The sequence below is a fragment of the Oryctolagus cuniculus genome, chromosome 1, assembly GCF_964237555.1.
Source record: "Oryctolagus cuniculus chromosome 1, mOryCun1.1, whole genome shotgun sequence".
Taxonomy (NCBI): domain Eukaryota; kingdom Metazoa; phylum Chordata; class Mammalia; order Lagomorpha; family Leporidae; genus Oryctolagus; species Oryctolagus cuniculus.
The window spans coordinates 41543243-41561437 of NC_091432.1; the positions used below are offsets into that span (position 1 = coordinate 41543243).

The window sequence follows — 18195 nt, forward strand, 5'->3', positions numbered from 1 at the left end:
TGAGAAAAGATAAAGATAAGTAAGTTTGTAAAGATGCCATAGGTAGGTAAAGGTAATTTTATATGAGGCTAAGCTGAAAGAGATCAATCAGCAGGACTGAAAAAGGTAATTCACATCAAAACGACATAATCATTTACTACTGTTGTTCAGGTCTCCTTACTGGGTCCCCTAGTTTTTCAATACCACATCTTTCGTTATCAAACAAGAGCTCACCAATATTTTATACCTTTAACATGCGTTTATGTAGTCCATGTCATTTTTAATATACTCCTTCGTTGAAGGAATTTAAAATAGTGTACCCTGAAGCAACTGTGTGAGTCCTGAAATCCCTGTGAAGCATGAAATCTACACATCAGAAATTTTCAGAGTTCATGGAAAATGTACATGAATACCACGAATGTTTACACCAAGAAAAAATCATATTTTAATTCTATTTTCACAGGTTTTTTTGAGTTCTACTCATATCTGAGTATTTCAGGCTATCTCATCTGCTTAGTTTTTATTAAGTATGGCATTTTACATTTCCTTATATGTTGGAGAATTTCAGCTTAGCCCACTGTAATAGTGTGCCTTCTGTACATGTACTGGGTATGTTTTGTGAGATCTTGGAGTATGCCAAATTTTTATGTTTGGATGTTGCTTGTTGGTCATGCTTTAGGAGTGCCCTGATGAGAAAGATGGGGGAAGAAGGGAGGGAGAGAGGGAGGGAGAGAGGGAGGGAGGGAGGAAGGGAGGGAGAAAGGGAGAGAGAGAGAGAGAGAGAGAGAGAGAGAGAGAGAGAGAGAGAAGAAGAGAAGAGAAGAGGAGAGGAGAGGAGAGGAGAGGAGAGGAGAGGAGAGGAGGGGAGGGGAGGGGAGGGGAGGGGAGAGGAGAGGAGAGGAGAGGAGAGGAGAGGAGAGGAGAGGAGAGGAGAGGAGAGGAGAGGAAGGAAAGATGATTGTATGTATCAATTCTGCTACAAACACTGTGTTTTTCAAACTGTGTTTGAAATATTTATCAAACAAATTGGTAAGAATTAAATAGTACTACAGTTTTGGTTATCTTGTGAATATTCCAAAATTCGCTTAATATGAGTGAAGCTGAACATCTTTTCCTTTGATTATTGTTTGCATCCCTTGCCTTTCTTCCTATTGGACTATGTATTTTCTTTTTACTTTTTATTTCCTGAACTCTGTATTTAGTAGGGTCATTAAGCCTTTGATTATAAAGTATATTATAATATATTAACATCTAGAACTAACAAGAATGTACACTTCACCATTACTATTGAATATAGATCTGGAAGTTTTAGCCACAGCCATTAGGCAAGAAAAAGAAATGAAACCAATGGGAAAGGAGGAAATCAAATTATCCCAGTTTGCAGATGATATTATCTTAAAAATTGGGAAACCAAAATACTCCACTAAGAGACTACTGGGGGCCGGAGCTGTGGCAAAGTGGATAAAGCCTCTGCCTGCAGTGCCAGCATCCCATTTGGGCACTGGTTCAAGTCCCAGCTGCTTCACTTCTGATCCAGCTCTCTGTTGTGGCCTGGGAAAGTGTTAGAGGATGGCCCAAGTCCTTGAGCCCTGCACCTGCATGGGAGGGCCTGGAGGAAGCTCCTCCTGGCTCCTGGCTTTGGATCAGCACAGCTCTGGCCATTGAGGCCAATTGGGGAGTGAACCAGCAGATGGAAGATCTCTCTCTCCCTCTACCTCTCTTTCTCTCTCTGTGTAACTCTGACTTTCAAATAAATAAATAGATATTTAAAAAAGAGAGAGAGAGATTACTGGAACTCATAAGAGAGTTTGGCAAAGTTGTATAATTTAAAATCAACACTATAAAATTCAATGGAAATTACAGATCATTAAGGAAAGAAAGACACCAAAAAATGGGAAAATCTTCCATGTTCATAGATTGGAAGAGTTAATATCATCAAAGTGTCCATACTACCCAAAGCAATTTACAGATTCAAGGCAGTTCTAAAGAAAATACCAAGAACATTCTTCTCAGATCTAGAAAAAATGACCCTAAAATTTATATGTAAATACAAGAGACCCCAAGTAGCTAAAGCAATCTTAAACAATAAAAACAAAGCTGGAGGCATCATAATACTAGATTTGAAGACATATTACAAGGCAGTTATAATAAAAATATCATGGTCCTGTCAGAAAATACACAAGTGGACCAATGGAACATTTTAGAAAGTATAGAAATTAATCTGCATATCTACTACCAACTAATCTTTGACAAATGAGTTAAAGTCTCTCACTGGAGAAGAGATAGTCTCTTCAGCAAATGGTGTTGGGGAAATTTTATCTCCACATGTAGAAATATGAAACAAGACTCCTACCTTGCACACTATATGGAAATCAACTCACAATGGATCCATGATCTAAAGCTAAGAACTGAATTCATCAAATTACCAGAGGAAAACACAGAATATATCGGTCAAGAAAAAGACATATTAGATAAGACCCAAGATACACAGACAATAAAAGCAAAAATAGACATAGGGAATTACATCAAACTAAGAAATTTATGCACAGCAAAGAAAACAATCAACAAAGTGAAGAGGCAACCAACAGAATGGGAGAAAATATTTGCAAACTATACATCTGATAAAGTATTAATACCCATAATATGTAAGGAGTTCAAGAAACTCAACAACAACAAAATAAACAATGCAGTTAAAATGGGAAAAGAACATGAATGGGCATTTTTCAAAGGAAGAAATACAAATGGGCAACAGACACCTGAAAAGATGCTCAGTATCACCACCTACATGAAATGCAAATAAAACCACAATGAGGTTTCACTTCATCTCAGTTAGAATGGCTATCATCTAAAAATCAAAACAAATGCTGGCCAGATCATGAATAAAAAGGTACCTTAATACACTATTGTAAATGAGCACACCATTATGGAAGGCAGTATGAAGATTCCTCTGAAATCTCCAAATAGATCTACCATGTGACCCAGTCATCCCACTCCTCAGAATTTGCCCACAGGAAATGAAATCGTCATACAAAACAGTTATCTGGAGTCCCATATTTATAGAAGCATACTTCAGAATAACTAAGATATGGAATCAACCCAGATGTCCATCAACTGATGACTAGTAAAGAAAATGTGGTATGTATACATTATGAAACACTACTCAGTCATAAAACAAACTGAAATTCTATCTTTTACAACAAACTGGATGTAACTGGAAACCATTACACTTAGTGAAATAAACCAATCCAAAAAGACAAACATATATTTTCTCTGATTTTTGATAATTAATATAGGATATAAAAATAGTAGTATATATGTGTGGAATTGACATCCTGAGATTTAATTATTATTTATAGCCTTTGTCTATATTCCTGAGGAACAGTGGTCTTTCAACTTATTGTTGAATTTTTTATTCAGTGGAGGATTAAGCTTGTGATTATAAAATTGAAAGTATGTTATTGCAAAAATTAAATAAAATTATAAAGGAAGGAGGCAGGAAGGGGGTTGCAGAATATCATTCTTTTCTTTAAATTGTATATATGAAATACCTGAAATCTGTTCTTTTTAAATGAATTAATAAGTAAAGTGAAATTAGTCACATAAAAATATTAAAAATATTAAGTTAAAAATAGAGCTTTTTAAATATTGACTGGTGGACATCAGGAATTTACACAATGAAAATTCTGTGTTTCCTATGTAAGATTCCTGAAGACAACATTAAAAAGTTCGATGATAATGCCTACACTGGTAATATAATCTACTTCTTGCTGTGCACCAATTTCAATCACATGGAGAAGACAAATTAAATATTATCTTTTAACCTATATGCAAGTTCCACGATATATCTAAAAAGTTTTTCTAGAAGACAACTGGTCCAGATTTGCTAGTTGTTTTTTTTTTTTTTTTTTAATTTTAAAGGCAGTGTGACAGAGAGAAGAAATGATGTGCATGCACACACACAAACACAGAGAGGTGGAAAAAGCTGAGAGAGAGAAAATATCTTCCATTCACTGGCTCACCCCTAAATGGATCTGCCAGGGCAGGGTCAAGCTGAAGCTGATAGCTAAGACCTCCATCCAGGTCTCCCAGGGTCCAGCAGGGACTCAAGTGTCTAGGTCATCTTCCACTGTCTTTCTAGGTGCATGAGCAGGAAGCTGGATCAGAAGCAAATAATTGGGACTCAAAGGGACAGTCTTATATAGGATGCCAGCATTGCAAGCAGCAGCTTAACCCTCTGAGTCACAACACTGGTCCCCGGATTTGTTTTAAAGATTTTATTTGTTTATTTGACAGGTAGAGTTACAGACATGAAAGAGACAAAGAGAAAGGTCTTCTGTCTGTTGGTTCACTAGCCAAGTGGCTGCAAGGGCTCGAGCTGTGCCCATCCGAAGCCAGGAGCCAGGTGCTTCTTCCTGGTCTCCCACGTAGTTGCAGGGGCCCAATCACTTGGTCCATCCTCCACTGCTTTCCCAGGACACAGCAGAGAGCTGGACTGGAAGATGAGCAACTGGGACTAGGCCCGGCGCCCATATGGGTGCAGGCGCCACAGACGGAGAATTAACCATGTGTGCACCACCCCGGATTTATTTTAACTTGTGTTGAAAACTAGTTACTGGATCAGAAAATAGTAAACACTTTTATAATGCTACTTAATATCTAATCTTGCCTATATTCCACTCAATGCCAGAATATATGGGTAATTATCTATTTTGATTTCAGTTTATAGACTCCTGATACCTACTCTCAGACAATGCAATAGTGAAATGTCTATCTTAAAGGAGTTTAGTGAGCTAATAGGTACTGATATATCTCAAATATCAAAAAAAATTAGGCAATCTCAAAATTAACATAAATTGCTAAATATTTACAAATATACAACCTCCATAGTAACAAACGAAAGCATATCCCTATCACCTTTTCTGATAGATCTTTTCCAACACTTGAAATAAGCAACTGTTATTTGGGTCCGGTTTAGTGATTGATACCCTGTAATTATGCCTTCCTTCCTATACTAATTTGTATTCTCAGCTGGAATGGTAAATTTGTGATAGGAAGCTTTGCATTTCCTATAGAATTTGTCATATCATCTTGGTTATGTATATTATATATTAATAATCATGATTTTAATTCTTCTACATGTATATCTATCTGTACATATATGTACATATGTACTCATTTATGCAATTCTCTTATCTTTATTCATCTACATATGGGACCAACAAATATGGGGTTATTACTTAGGAAATACTGTTGCAATTAATTCAGATTCAGTTACACCCAACTTTGGGAAAGAAATAAACACTTCAGTGCTCAATACCTGTTAATCTGCTGTGGGGCTCTATGAATAAAGGAACCAACAACAACAATTTTCCAGTTTCTTAGAAATCCATGGGACATATGTTATGGGCATAGACAGGGCATGTTGACGTGTGTGTGTGTGTGTGTGTGCGTGTGCAAGAATTATCTTTGTTTAAAAACATAAACACACAAAGAGTGCACCATTCAACTGCTCTTTCTTTCAGCATATAATTTATTTTATAACCTTCAACACAGATTAACTGTCACCACCTAAATATGATGCCAGAGACTGAAAATGCCCCAGAGAGTAAATATTTCATGGTCTGATTTGTTTGAGTTGCTTTGAATATGATTAATGTATTTAAAATATGTAATAATAATTAGCAAGTTGTGGTGAAATATGCATACACTGAGAGTATTGAGCTGTAGAGAATGTTCAGAATTTTGACAAGGAACTCCTTCTGTGTCCAAAAGATTTCAGGTGGCACTGTCCAGGTTCTGGCTTACAGACCAGCAGGCTTAAATATTAGAATTGTGAATATTGCAAGGAGGTTGCATTTTGCAGACAAAATTGAATTTTCAAAGTTCTCCAAAATAGATGTCTGCAATTATAACACTAGATAACTACCTACTATGAGAAAATATCTAAATTTAATGCTCTGCTTCCATATGGGAAAGCAAATTGTCATCGGCATGTTTTGGCCAGTGTGAAATCAAAGCAAAGAAGTCATTTATAGCAGTCAACTCTGTATTTTTTTAAAAAAGGATTTAGATATCTACTTTGGCTCTATCATTGTCTGTACCCCCCAGAGAAAGACTGTACTAAAGAAAGAACTTTTCCCCCTCCTCCCTCAGCCCGTACATGTCTCCATGAGCCCTGTCAATTTCAGCTGCCAGAAAACATCTTTCAGCTGTGAAATTGTCTCCTTTCGTGGACATATTTTTCCAATATTTAGTCACCTGATCATGATCAAATCCTATAGGCCTAAGATCAATTTATTATGCCTTTTCCTATGGCAAATTTGAAGTTATTAGGGTCCGGCACCATGGCTCATTCAGTTAATCCTCTTTCTGCGGTGGCTGCATCCCATATAGGTACTCGGTTCTAGTCCCGGTTGCTCCTTTTCCAGTCCAGCTCTCTGCTGTGGCCAGAGAAGGAAGTGGAGGATGGCCCAGGTGCTTGGGCCCCTGCACCCACATGGGAGACCAAGAGGAAGCACCTGGCTCCTGCATTCGCATTGGCGTAGCTCTGTCTGTAGCAGCCATTTGAGGGGTGAACCAACAGAAGGAAGACCTTTCTCTCTGTCTCTCTCTCTCACTAACTCTATCTGTCAAATAAAAGAAAAAAAATTGAAGTACTAATGCTTTAAAATTTTTTCCCTTGGTAGGTAACATCTCACAAACTTTCCTATATTATTGGGACAACTCTCTATTGTATTTTTGCACACACATATGTTTTAAGCTGGGTGATTTATTTTTGTCTTTAGACTCAATGAAAATTGCTTACTAATTTTCCCTTTTATTTTAGTAGAATATCATCAAGACCAAAGGATTATCAAAGTTTACTGAATTCAGGCTTGTCTAAGTTAGAACTTCAAAAAATTCTAAGAATTGCTTTTATGATCCCCCACTAACCGAATTGCCAGCTCTCAGAGCAAACATGCTTTGAGAAATTTTATTTTCAAAAAAAAATCATGATGATGGAAAACTACATCTAAACTCAAAAATGATGGTTTTGTTTCATTTCAAAATGAAATTTTGATGTTGAATTAAAATAAAATTTGCTGATAAGTTTAGGAAAAAGAATATACGGTATTTTATTTTATTAATCATCCAACAGTGAATTTCGAATTGGCTGAGCTGACATGTGAAAAAATTCTTACTTTAATAGAGTAATAAGAGCCCTAAGGGGGCAGGGAAAGTAGCTGAGAGACTTCGCCCCTGTGCCAGGGTCAAATCAAAGCAATTTTCGCTGTGGCGATTTTCTGCTGCCTTAGATCTTGGTGAATAAAAAAAGGCAGATATAATTCATCTCTAGGAAGATTATTTATACCTTTGCTTTGCAATGCCTTTTATTTAGAGTAGTAGTAGGGATGGAAAAAGATAAAAATAAATGATGATGGAAAAGCTGGACCTGAAGAGTTTCTGAACATCTTAACCCATTTGAATTATCAGAAACACCTGGGCACTTTATACCCACTGGAACTCACAGACTTTGGATGGGAAGTTCTGATGATGATGAAGAGCAAGATGAAAAAAATGAAGAATGCTATCAACTTAAAAAAAAAAAAAAAGGTAGAAAAAAGATCCAAGCAAATAGCATCTCTGGTCTGCTGAAAGCAATTGGCATACTGTCGTGCAAAGAATACCTCCACGGTATAAATATCACTCTTGTGAACACCAGGGGTGAAGAGCAGCATACCTCACTTCATCAAGCAGCCTACAGCGGACACTTGGATATTGTCTGTGAGCTAATTACTCAAGGGACAGATGTGCCTGCAGTGACTGTGGATGGCTGGATACCCCTCTTCAGGGCTTGAACGTGGAGTAAGACCAGAGTGGCTTCTTTCCTGCTTCAGCATGATGCAGATATCAAAGCACAAACAAAAGACATCTTGACCCCTTGTACCTTGCTACTGGGAACAGAGCATGCAAAGACTCCTCCTGAGGAACTAACGTGTTGAACCAGTCCCAAAAAAACAGCTTGGAAGAAACTGAATTTGATATCTCCAGGAGGACAAGTATGTCACTACTGGTTTGAAACTCTGGAAGACTGTACAAATTCTTCACCTCAGTCTTAATGGTTCTAGTAATTTTATTAAGTATCTAAGTACTCCTTTGTGTGAGATGTAAAATATTCCCATAACACCAAGTTGACATCAAAAGTCTTGCTGATGGAAAAATCATTGATATTCACTTTAATGTTCATCCAATGCCTGATCTTGATGTTAAAACATATTTGAGACTTGTTTGGATATGTCTTTAATAATTTCTGTAGATTTTTGTGATTTTTCTCAGCAATAGTTTCTATTTAATTGTAATTAAGAATTTGACATGGATTGTACAGAAAATAAAGATATTTTTGGTGCTGATCTAATAGAAATATATTTTTAAATATCATATAACCTGGATCTTTTGAGTATATAGTATACTGATATATATTTTATAAGGTATGGTAATTCAGATTATAATTTAAAATTCTAATATTGTTGCAGTTCAACTATGTTTTCTACATTACTATCTGCAGTTACTTTCATTTTGAAACCTAAGACTAACAAATAATATTAGTGACATGTATATTCACAAGCTAAACAAAGATTAAAAACATAGATCTTTGTCTTTTAGAACATAAACCATTTTCAGGAAAGCAGTAGGGCAAGTGTTTAATTCATGAATGTTCTATACTGTCTCCTCTTCCACAGTTCATCCATTCTTGTGGATGGTCCCATCTTACCCAGGCAGCCTACAATGGTGAGTCAGTAATACCGATTAGATTTGCACATAACTGTAGTTTGGCCCACAGGGCTCCATAGTATGTCTTCTCTTTAACTGGTTTAACTGCCTAATCCTACTGGATTGTGTTCTGCTCATATAGTCTCTCGAATACACAGGAAATATTGATTTCCAAAGGTCCTCACTGGAAAATTGTCAAACTGTTGGCAAATTGACAAAGGAAAAGAATCCAAAGAATAAAAAGGTTGATTGCTTTATTAGGATTAGAACCACAAAATGATTCATATTTTTTAAAATATAAAAATTCCTTGTGTAAATAGCAACAAAAAACATAAGCATAACCATTATGCTTAGTAAAATAGGCCAGTCCCAAAAAGACAAATAGCATACGCTTTCTCTGGTATATGGCAGTTAAGATAGCATACAACAAAATGTGCAGGAATGAAATGGACATCCTATGATTTGGTGTTTTAAGCCCTTGTTTATACTTCTGTGGGCCTGTGGTCTTTGTACTATTTACTTGTTGAATATTATGGTTAGTGGTGAATTAAGCCTGTGATGATAGAGGGAAAAATTTGCAAAAATTAAAGAAAAAGAAAAGAAAGAAATGAAGGATGTGGAAATAAGGAGAGGAGGAGGGAGGAAATACGGTTATCATCTTATAACTGTACCTATAAAATATATTAAATCTGTTCTCTTTATGTTTAAAAAAAATTAATACATAAATATTAGTAAAAATAAAGTACAAGTTTTGATAACAAAAATAGAGTAATAAAAACTACAGTACCTGTGACTTAAAAATCTTTTTTACTATATAGAGAAATACTTATAAAACTCTTCAGCAGGTATGGTGGAAAAATAACTATATTACTGAAGTTGTACATATGAAATTTATATTCCTAAAAATTAAATTAATAAAAAACCTTTTCCTATAAAGGTTCAAAAATGTAAATATTTTAGATTTTGAGAACTATGGAACCTCTGTTACAACTCTTTAGCTCTGTTTAAAAACAGAAAGATATATAACAGGAGTCACTGTGCACTTACTCCTCATGTAGGATCTCTGTCCTTAGTGTGCTGTACATTGTGATTTAATGCTATAACTAGTACTCAAACAGTATTTTTCACTTTATGTTTCTGTGTGGGAGAAAACTTTGAAATCTTTACTTAATGTATGCTAAACTGATCTTCTGTATATAAAGAGAAACGAAAATGAATCTTGATGTGAATGGAAGGAGAGAGGGAGTAGGAAAGGGGAGGGTTGCGGGTGGGAGGGACGTTATGGGGGGAAGCCATTGTAATCCATAAGCTGTACTTTGGAAATTTATATTCATTAAATAAAAGTTAAAAAAAAAAAAAACAGAAAGATATAGTATATCAACAAATGAGTGTCATCGGATACCAATAAAATATTTGTTATTGAAATAGGCAAGAAGTCCAAAGAAGCCCAGAACATATTATAGTGTATGACACACATAGTAACATGGTATTTTCTTGGTATTATTCACACACTATCTTAAGCATAGAATCAAGGTTTGATTTTTTTTTTTTTTTTTTTTTTTTTTTTTTTTAGCCATGACAAACTGAAGCAGATCTTTAACTTCACAATGTCTATTGATTAGTTTAATGATGCTCAGAGTTGGGACCAGTGCTGTGACACAGCAGCTTAAGCTACCATCTGCAGTTGCCAGCAATCCCATGTGGGCACCGGTTCAAGTCCCAGTTGCTCCGCTTCTGATTCGGCTCCCTGCTAATGCGCCTGGGAAAGCAGTACAAGATGGCCCAAGTATTTTTGCCGCTGCACCCACGTGTGAGACCTGGAAGAAGCTCCTGAATTCTGACCTGGAAAAGGCCCAACTCTGTTGTGGCCATTTTGAGAATAAACCAGTTGATGGAAAATTTCTCTTCTCTCTAACTCTGACTTTCAAGTAAATAAATACATTTATTTTTTTTTTTTTTTAATAATGATCAGAGTTCAGGGGCCAGAGTTGGGGATTAGTGGGAAAAGCTGCCACTGTAATGACTATATCCCATATGGACAACAGTTTGTGTCCCAGCTGTTCTACTTCTCACCCAGCTCCCTGATAATGCACCTAGGAAAAGCAGAGGAAGATGGCCCAACTATGTGGGCATGTGGCATTCATTTGGGATACCTGGATGAAGCTCCTGCCTCCTGCCTCATCCTGCCCATTATTGCATCCATTTGAGAGTTAACTAGCAGACAGAAAATCAATCTGTAACTCTTTCAAAGTAGATTAAATCTTGAAAAAATAATGATCACAATCAGAAAAAAATCACCATCTTCATCTTCATACTATTAATTTTAACCCTGCTTTTGGATTGACTATTATCCATCATTATGTTGGCTTGTAGAATTTATTCATGATAGCTTTTTCTTTACAAATAAGTATCTGAAGTTCATAACAGTTGGAGATTATCAAATTATCTGTATTATTTACAAAATTTATGTGCTTCACTGATTGCTGGTCGCCTATCTAATTTTTATAACTGGCTGAAAATTACCTTGTCATTGATGAAACTATCAAGAGACAAGGCAAGAGAAACTAATAATAGAATATCTAAAGAGGAAAATGCAATTGAAATTCAGTGTGAAATTACTTTTATGAATGTATTTTAAATTCTCTCAGTTGATAAGTAGTTCATTTTCTCTTGTTTATAAGCTGATGTTTTAAAGTCTTATCTTTTAATAAGATTTATTTATTTACTTGAAAGAGTTACAGAGAGAAAGGGAGAAATGGAAAGAAAGAGAATTTACCATCCAGTGGTTCATTCTTCAGATAGCAGCAGTGGCCTGGGCTGGACCTTGTTGAAGCAGGAGCCTTTATCCTGGTCTCCCATGTGGGTGGCAGGGGCTCAAGCACTTGAGCCATCTTACACAGAGTTTCCCAATCCATTAGCTGGGAGCTGGATTGGAAGTAGAAAAGCCTGGGAACTGGCACCAAATGGGATGCTGGTGTTGCAGGTGGTGGCTTTACCTGCTAAACCATGATGCCAGCCCTTAAAGCTTTCTGATTGCTGTGGGTGTTGCAGTGGCATATTCAAATTTCTTTTCAAGTGTAAAGTGGCAGAGTTGAAAGAATGTATACTCTTTCCTGATACTCTTTGTCTTAGCTGAAATCTGAGTCTCCCTCAGCACGACTCTCATTCCTGTTTCTCATAGTAGAAGAGGATAACGGAAAGGGTTGGCATTTGTTGAGGGATTACCATCATCTACTTTGTTCAGCATTTTATAGTCTGAGGTTGGCACTTTATAGCAGAAGAAGCTAAGACCTAGAAAAACTTAAGTAAATTAATTATTCAAATTTAAAAAGCTAGAATGTGATAGTAATTAAAGTCCATGAGTAGCTCCTTAGTACTCATGCTTCTACTCCCCATATGCCCTATGATCTGTAGACTGGAAACACTGACATTCTCCAAGATAGGTTCATTGCTCACAGTTTACTACATCTCCATCCACACGTCAAATATTTTCTTCAAAAATCATGCTATCTAGCTAATCTTCTCTCTATATATCTTCACGAACAGGTTTTTGAGACCGGAATTAGAAAACTAAGAGTCTATATGTGGGCCAGTGCTGTGGGCGACGGTTCGAGTCCCAGCTGCTCCACTTCTGATCCAGCTCTCTGCTATGGCCTGGGAAAGCATTGGAAAATGGTCTGTCCTTGGGTCCCTGCACCCACGTGAGAGACCTGGAAGAAGCTTCTGGCCCCTGGCTTTGGATTTGTGTGGCTCCAGCTATTGTGGCCATTTGAGGAGTGAAAATGCAGGTGGATGATTCTCTCTCTCTCTCTCTCTCTCTCTCTATCTGCCTCTGTGCAACTCTGCCTTTCAAATAAGTAAATAAATATATCATAAAAAAGAGTCTATATGGATAATACAAGTTATTTCTGAGTCTCATATTTCTTAATATTTTCTTCAAAGATTTTTGCTTTCATTTCAGCATCCAGAGGACGAATTTGAACTCTTTAATTTCCTACAAATGCTCCACTCATGAACTATTTTTCATTACATTTTCTACTTCTGTTGTAAATATAATTGGCAAATAGGAATTCCCTTTATTTAAAGAGTTCAACTTAATGTTTTGGTGCATGAGTACATTGTGAAATCACCTCCACAATCAAGATAAATTATCTTGTTCTTCACCTCACAGCTACTATTTTTTATTGTTTTCTTTCCTTCTATCCACCCTTCCTCTCTTCCTGCCTTCCTTTCTTTATTTCTCTTTCTCTCTCTCCTCTTTCTTTCTTCTCTTCCTTCCTACCTGTTTTTCTCTTGTTGCCTTTTCTCTCTGTCTACCTCCCCTTCTTCTATAGTTTGTTTTTATTTTTTCAATGAGAACACTCAAGATCTACAGTTTTAGCAAATTCAAGTCTACAATGTGGTATTTCAATATTAGTCCTCACTCTTTACATCAGCTGTCCAGAACTTATCCATCTTGCATAGCTGAAATTTTGTACTCTTTGACCAGCATCCTCACATTTCCACTTCTTCACACCATTTCTTGAAACCACCATTCTATACACTCTTTGAGTTTGACCATTTTATGTTTAATGTATAAGTGAGATGATACAATATTTGCCTATTTCTGATTTATTTCACTTATCATAACATCTTTCTTATTAAATATTTTTATTTATTTTAGAATTGTTACTAATACAAAGAAAACAGATTTCATGTAGTCCATAGATACAACTCTAAGAAGTTAGCCATGCTTTCCTTCCTCATTCCCTCCTTTCCTCCTTCCTCCTCAATCCCTTTTTTTGGTTTAATTTTTGTAATAACATAATTTCAATTTACTTTCTAATCATAAGCTTAATGCATCACAAACAATATAGTTCATGGCAGCAATATACCCTTATGGGTACAAGTTCAAGATCCAGCTATTCCACTTGCATTCCAGCTTCCTGTTAATGCACCTGGTAAAGCAGCAGAGTGTGGCACAAGTGCTTGAGCCACTGCACCCATTTCAGAGATCCGGATGAAGTTTCCAGCTCTGGACTTCGGCCTGGCCCCACCCTCACTGCTGCAGCCATTTGAGGAGTGAACCAGCAGACAGAATTTCTCTCTCTCTCTCTGTCTTTGTCTCTCTGTCTCTCTGTCTCTGTCTCTCCCTCTCTCTCTCTTTCTATGTGTGTGTGTGTGTGTTTCTTCCTCTTTTTATGTAACTCTTTAAAAAAAATCATCATACTATGGCCTATATGGCTATGTCCATTTACATTTCCATCAATATATGTTACCTTTTCTCTGTTTAATCATCAGCATTTCTTATCTTTTATCTTTTTGATAATAGCCATCCTAATGGGTGTAAAATGATATCTCAATTGTGGTTTTATACTAGATTTCTCCATTTTTTTTTTTGACAGGCAGAGTTAGACAATGAGGGAGAGAGACAGAGAAAAAGGTCTTCCTTCCGTTGGTTTACCCCCAAAATGACTGCTACAGTGGTGCGCTGTGCCAATCCAAAGCCAGGAGCCAGGTGCTTCCTCCTGGTCTCCCATGCGGGTTTAGGGCCCAAGCACTTGGGCCATCCCTCCACTGCCTTCCCGGGCCACAGCAGAGAGCTGGACTGGAAGAGGAGCAACCAGGACTAGTACCCAGTGCCCCAACTGGGACTAGAACCCGGAGTACCAGCACTGCAGGTGAAGGATTAGCCTAGTGAGCGGTGGCGCTGGATCTCCAATTGTTTTTTTTTTTTTTTTTTTTTTTTTTTTTGACAGGCAGAGTGGACAGTGAGAGAGAGAGACAGAAAGAAAGGTCTTCCTTTGCCGTTGGTTCACCCTCCAATGGCCGCCACGGTTGGCGCGCTGCGGCCGGCGCACCACGCTGATCCGATGGCAGGAGCCAGGAGCCAGGTGCTTTTCCTGGTCTCCCATGGGGTGCAGGGCCCAAGCACCTGGGCCATCCTCCACTGCACTCCCTGGCCACAGCAGAGGGCTGGCCTGGAAGAGGGGCAACCGGGACAGAATGCGGAGCCCCTACCGGGACTAGAACCCAGTGTGCCGGCGCCGCTAGGTGGAGGATTAGCCTAGTGAGCCGCGGCGCCGGCCTCCAATTGTTTTTAACATTCAGCATTTTTCATATACCTATTGGCTATTTGTGTCTCTCTTTTGAGAAATATCTATCAGTGGTGGGGAACATTTTTCCTGGGAAGGGTAATTTGGATATTTACAACATTCACAGACTATACAAAATTATCAAATTAAAATTAGCCAGCTACAAATTTATTGAATTTCGAGTCCAACTTGTCATTTCCTTGGCAGCGCCAGATCAAATGGTTTTGTAGGCCTTATATAGCCCATAGGGTGGGTATTCCCCACTCCTGCAGATTCTTTGCCCAATTTTTAATTGGACTTTGTGCTTTCAAGTTGTATAAATTCTTATATGTATTTTGAATATTGGCTACTTATAGGATATATGGTTGACAAATATCATTTCTTTCTGTAGGTTGCCTTTTTGCTCTGCTTGCCTCTTTATTGCGCAAAAACTTTTAAGTTTGAAACAATCCCAGTCATCTATTGCCAAGACCAATGCCAGGAAATGCATCTCCTTCTCCATTTTTCTATAGTAATTTTTAGAGTATCAGGTCTTATAGGTAAGCCTTCAATCAATTTTGAGTTGACTTCCCAGGCACATTAGCAGGGAGATGGATCATAAGTGTTACAGTCAGGATACCAATTTATACCCATATGGGATGACAATGTCACAGAAGCAGTAGGTTAACCCACTGTGCCACAATGCTGATATCAAAGCCCACATTTCAAAAAACATTTTTATACTCTATTCTGTCATCATTATGACTTTGAACTACATGAACAACACACTTATTAAACTTTCACTATTATTACTATTACCATACACTCACTTCTCTCCTTATTCTTCAGTTAAACCACTCCTGAAAAGCTCAATCCCTAATATTTAACATTATATATGTTTTGTGAGATTTCCTTCAAATTCAGTGTAATACAATCTTAATTTCATGCCATTATATTGTAATAATTAGGTTTATTCTTTGTTTCTGCTTTTAAAAATACAAGCTCTTAAGAGTAAATGTTTGGTGCAACAGTTAATATGCCACTTGGGATGTCCACATCCAACTGAAGTATCTTGGTTAATATCCCAGGAATGCTTCCAATTCCAGCTTCCTCTGAATGCACACTCTGGGGAGGGAGAGCAATGATGGCTCAAATACCTGAGTCCTTATTATCCACATTGAAGACCAGATTGAATTCCAAGCTCCTAGGCTTTTACCTGAGCTAGTTCTAACCATTGCAGGCATAGGAAGTGAACCAGTAGAGGGAAAATCTCTCTGTGACTGTGTGTCTCTCTTTCTGTACCTCCCTGCCTTTCAAAAAGCATGGAAATAAATAAATAAATTAATTAATAAAATGAGCTTTTTTAAAAACAATTTTGTTTATTTATTTGAAAGGTATTTTTAGAGACAATACTTCTCTTAGAGAGAGAGAGAGAGAAAAAAAAGATCTCCCATCCACTGGTCCACACCCCAAATGGCCACAACAGCTGGAAATGGGCCAATCCAAAGCCAGGAGCTAAGAAATTCTTCTAGGTCCCCACACAAGTTCAGGGACGCAAGCACTTGGGCAATCTTCTATAGTTTTCCCAAGCCATAGCAGAGAGTTGGATCAGAAAAGGAGCAGCTAGGACTACAAATGGCCCCATGTGGGATTCCAGCACCACGGACAGAGGCTTAGGCAACTATGCCACAGCGCCAGGCCTCAAAATGAGCTTTTGAGGATAGGAAAATTATTATTTTTATCCACAGTACCAAACAACACCGTTACTCCATTGAGTATTACTGACTCTTGTTTCAAAAATAGATGCTCCATTAATGAATGATTATGTTATAAAATCTGAGATTCTGGCACTGGGATAAATATTGCTCTGATTTCACCTAAGGACATAAAATCTATATTATCTCTAGATCTTACAGTTTTAGTTTCTGTAAATTAGGACTAACTTCATCTTGTTAACATTGTTAAACTTAATATTTATAAGATATTCATTAGATTAAATTAAATTATTAATATGAGCACAATATATAAGCAACAAAGACTAATAAGGTGTCAGCAGTAATTAGACACATTTGTCTCTTCATAAGCCTTATGTAGAAGCAGTGGGGCATTGAAGAATGTAAGAGGACAATTTTCAACAGCTAGTTTTTGAGCACTTAATAAGTGGTAGTGTTCTAAATGATGGGGATGGAATGTCTAATGCAGGATATAAAGTATAACTGTGTGCTCCTTTCCATTAAAGGCTCTCACGTTCCATTCCGTATTTCTGTATAAATCTGTGATACCAAAATAAACAGCAAAAGGAAAATTCTCCTTGAAAGGAGTTTTCCTGTTAGTGATTAAAATTATAGACAGATTTTCCCTCAAGTTTTGATTTTATTTATTTATTTTTTTAAAAGCTTTATTTTGTTTATTTGAAAGACAAAGATACAGAGAGAGGTAGAGAAAGAGAGAAAGGTCTTCCATCCACTGGTTCACTCCCCAGATGGCCGCAATGGCCAGAGCTACGCCGATCCAAAGCCAGGAGCCAGGAGCTTCTTCCAGGTCTCCCACACGGGTACAGGGGCCCAAGGACTTGGGCCATCTTCTACTGCTATCCCAGGCCATAGCAGCAAGCTGGATGTGAAGAGGAGCAGCCAGGACTAGAACTGGTGCCCATATGGGATGCCAGCACTTCAGGCCAGGACATTAACCCTCTGAGCCACAGCGCCAGCCTCCAAGTTTTGATTTTAAAGTTTCATTATTTTAAGCCACTATATGCTTAATTAGATTTCTATAGACATTTTAAAGTTTTGGAACCATCTGTTCCCTTGAGTTTATATTATTATTTACTATCTAGATTAGTGCAGTTTTTTTTAATAATATAGGCATTTTTAAAAACTTTTTAGGGGGTTCACTAAATCTCCTCTCCCCCCCTCAGTGCATGTGTAGTGTGAAAATTTGGCATTGTCAATTTTTACCTCAACACCACTGAACACAGAACAGAAATTGATTAAATCCAACTTAATTACATCACTAGAACTCTTTGCACAGCAATTTTTCTTCTCTTTTCTTCTAAATTGAAGCTGATTCTAAGATAGTTTCAGCTAGACTCAGTAAATAAAAAGGAAAGTTTTCATAAGCACTCATGGGGACAGTGACAGTCACTTCTGCAAAGTGAAAGTGAGAATGGAAGTGATAATAATTATTGATACCTCACAAAGTTGACAAAGTTGGTGAGACTACACTAATGCATATTTTGTAATTTATTCTTGATGCCAAACATAGGAAGTGAATAGTATTGTTATTCCTGTTTATTTCTTTATCTGAAGTACAAAGAGAAGGCTATAGAAAAGGAGAGAGAGCTCCCATCATCTGATTCCCTCCTCAAAAGCCTGTAATAGCTGTGAATGGGCCAAGATCAAAGCTGAGAGCT

General features: G+C 37.3%; 1 protein-coding gene and 1 pseudogene across 2 annotated transcripts in view; one reads left to right on the forward strand and one right to left on the reverse strand.

Moving 5' to 3' along the window:
- The window catches only part of LOC103351692 (ankyrin repeat domain-containing protein 49-like), an 83003-nt pseudogene extending 74925 nt beyond the window's left edge, over nucleotides 1-8078 (forward strand).
- Nucleotides 1-18195, reverse strand: part of LUZP2 (leucine zipper protein 2) — a 527143-nt gene that overhangs the window by 377019 nt on the left and 131929 nt on the right. The gene's annotated exons all lie outside the window — the stretch shown is intronic.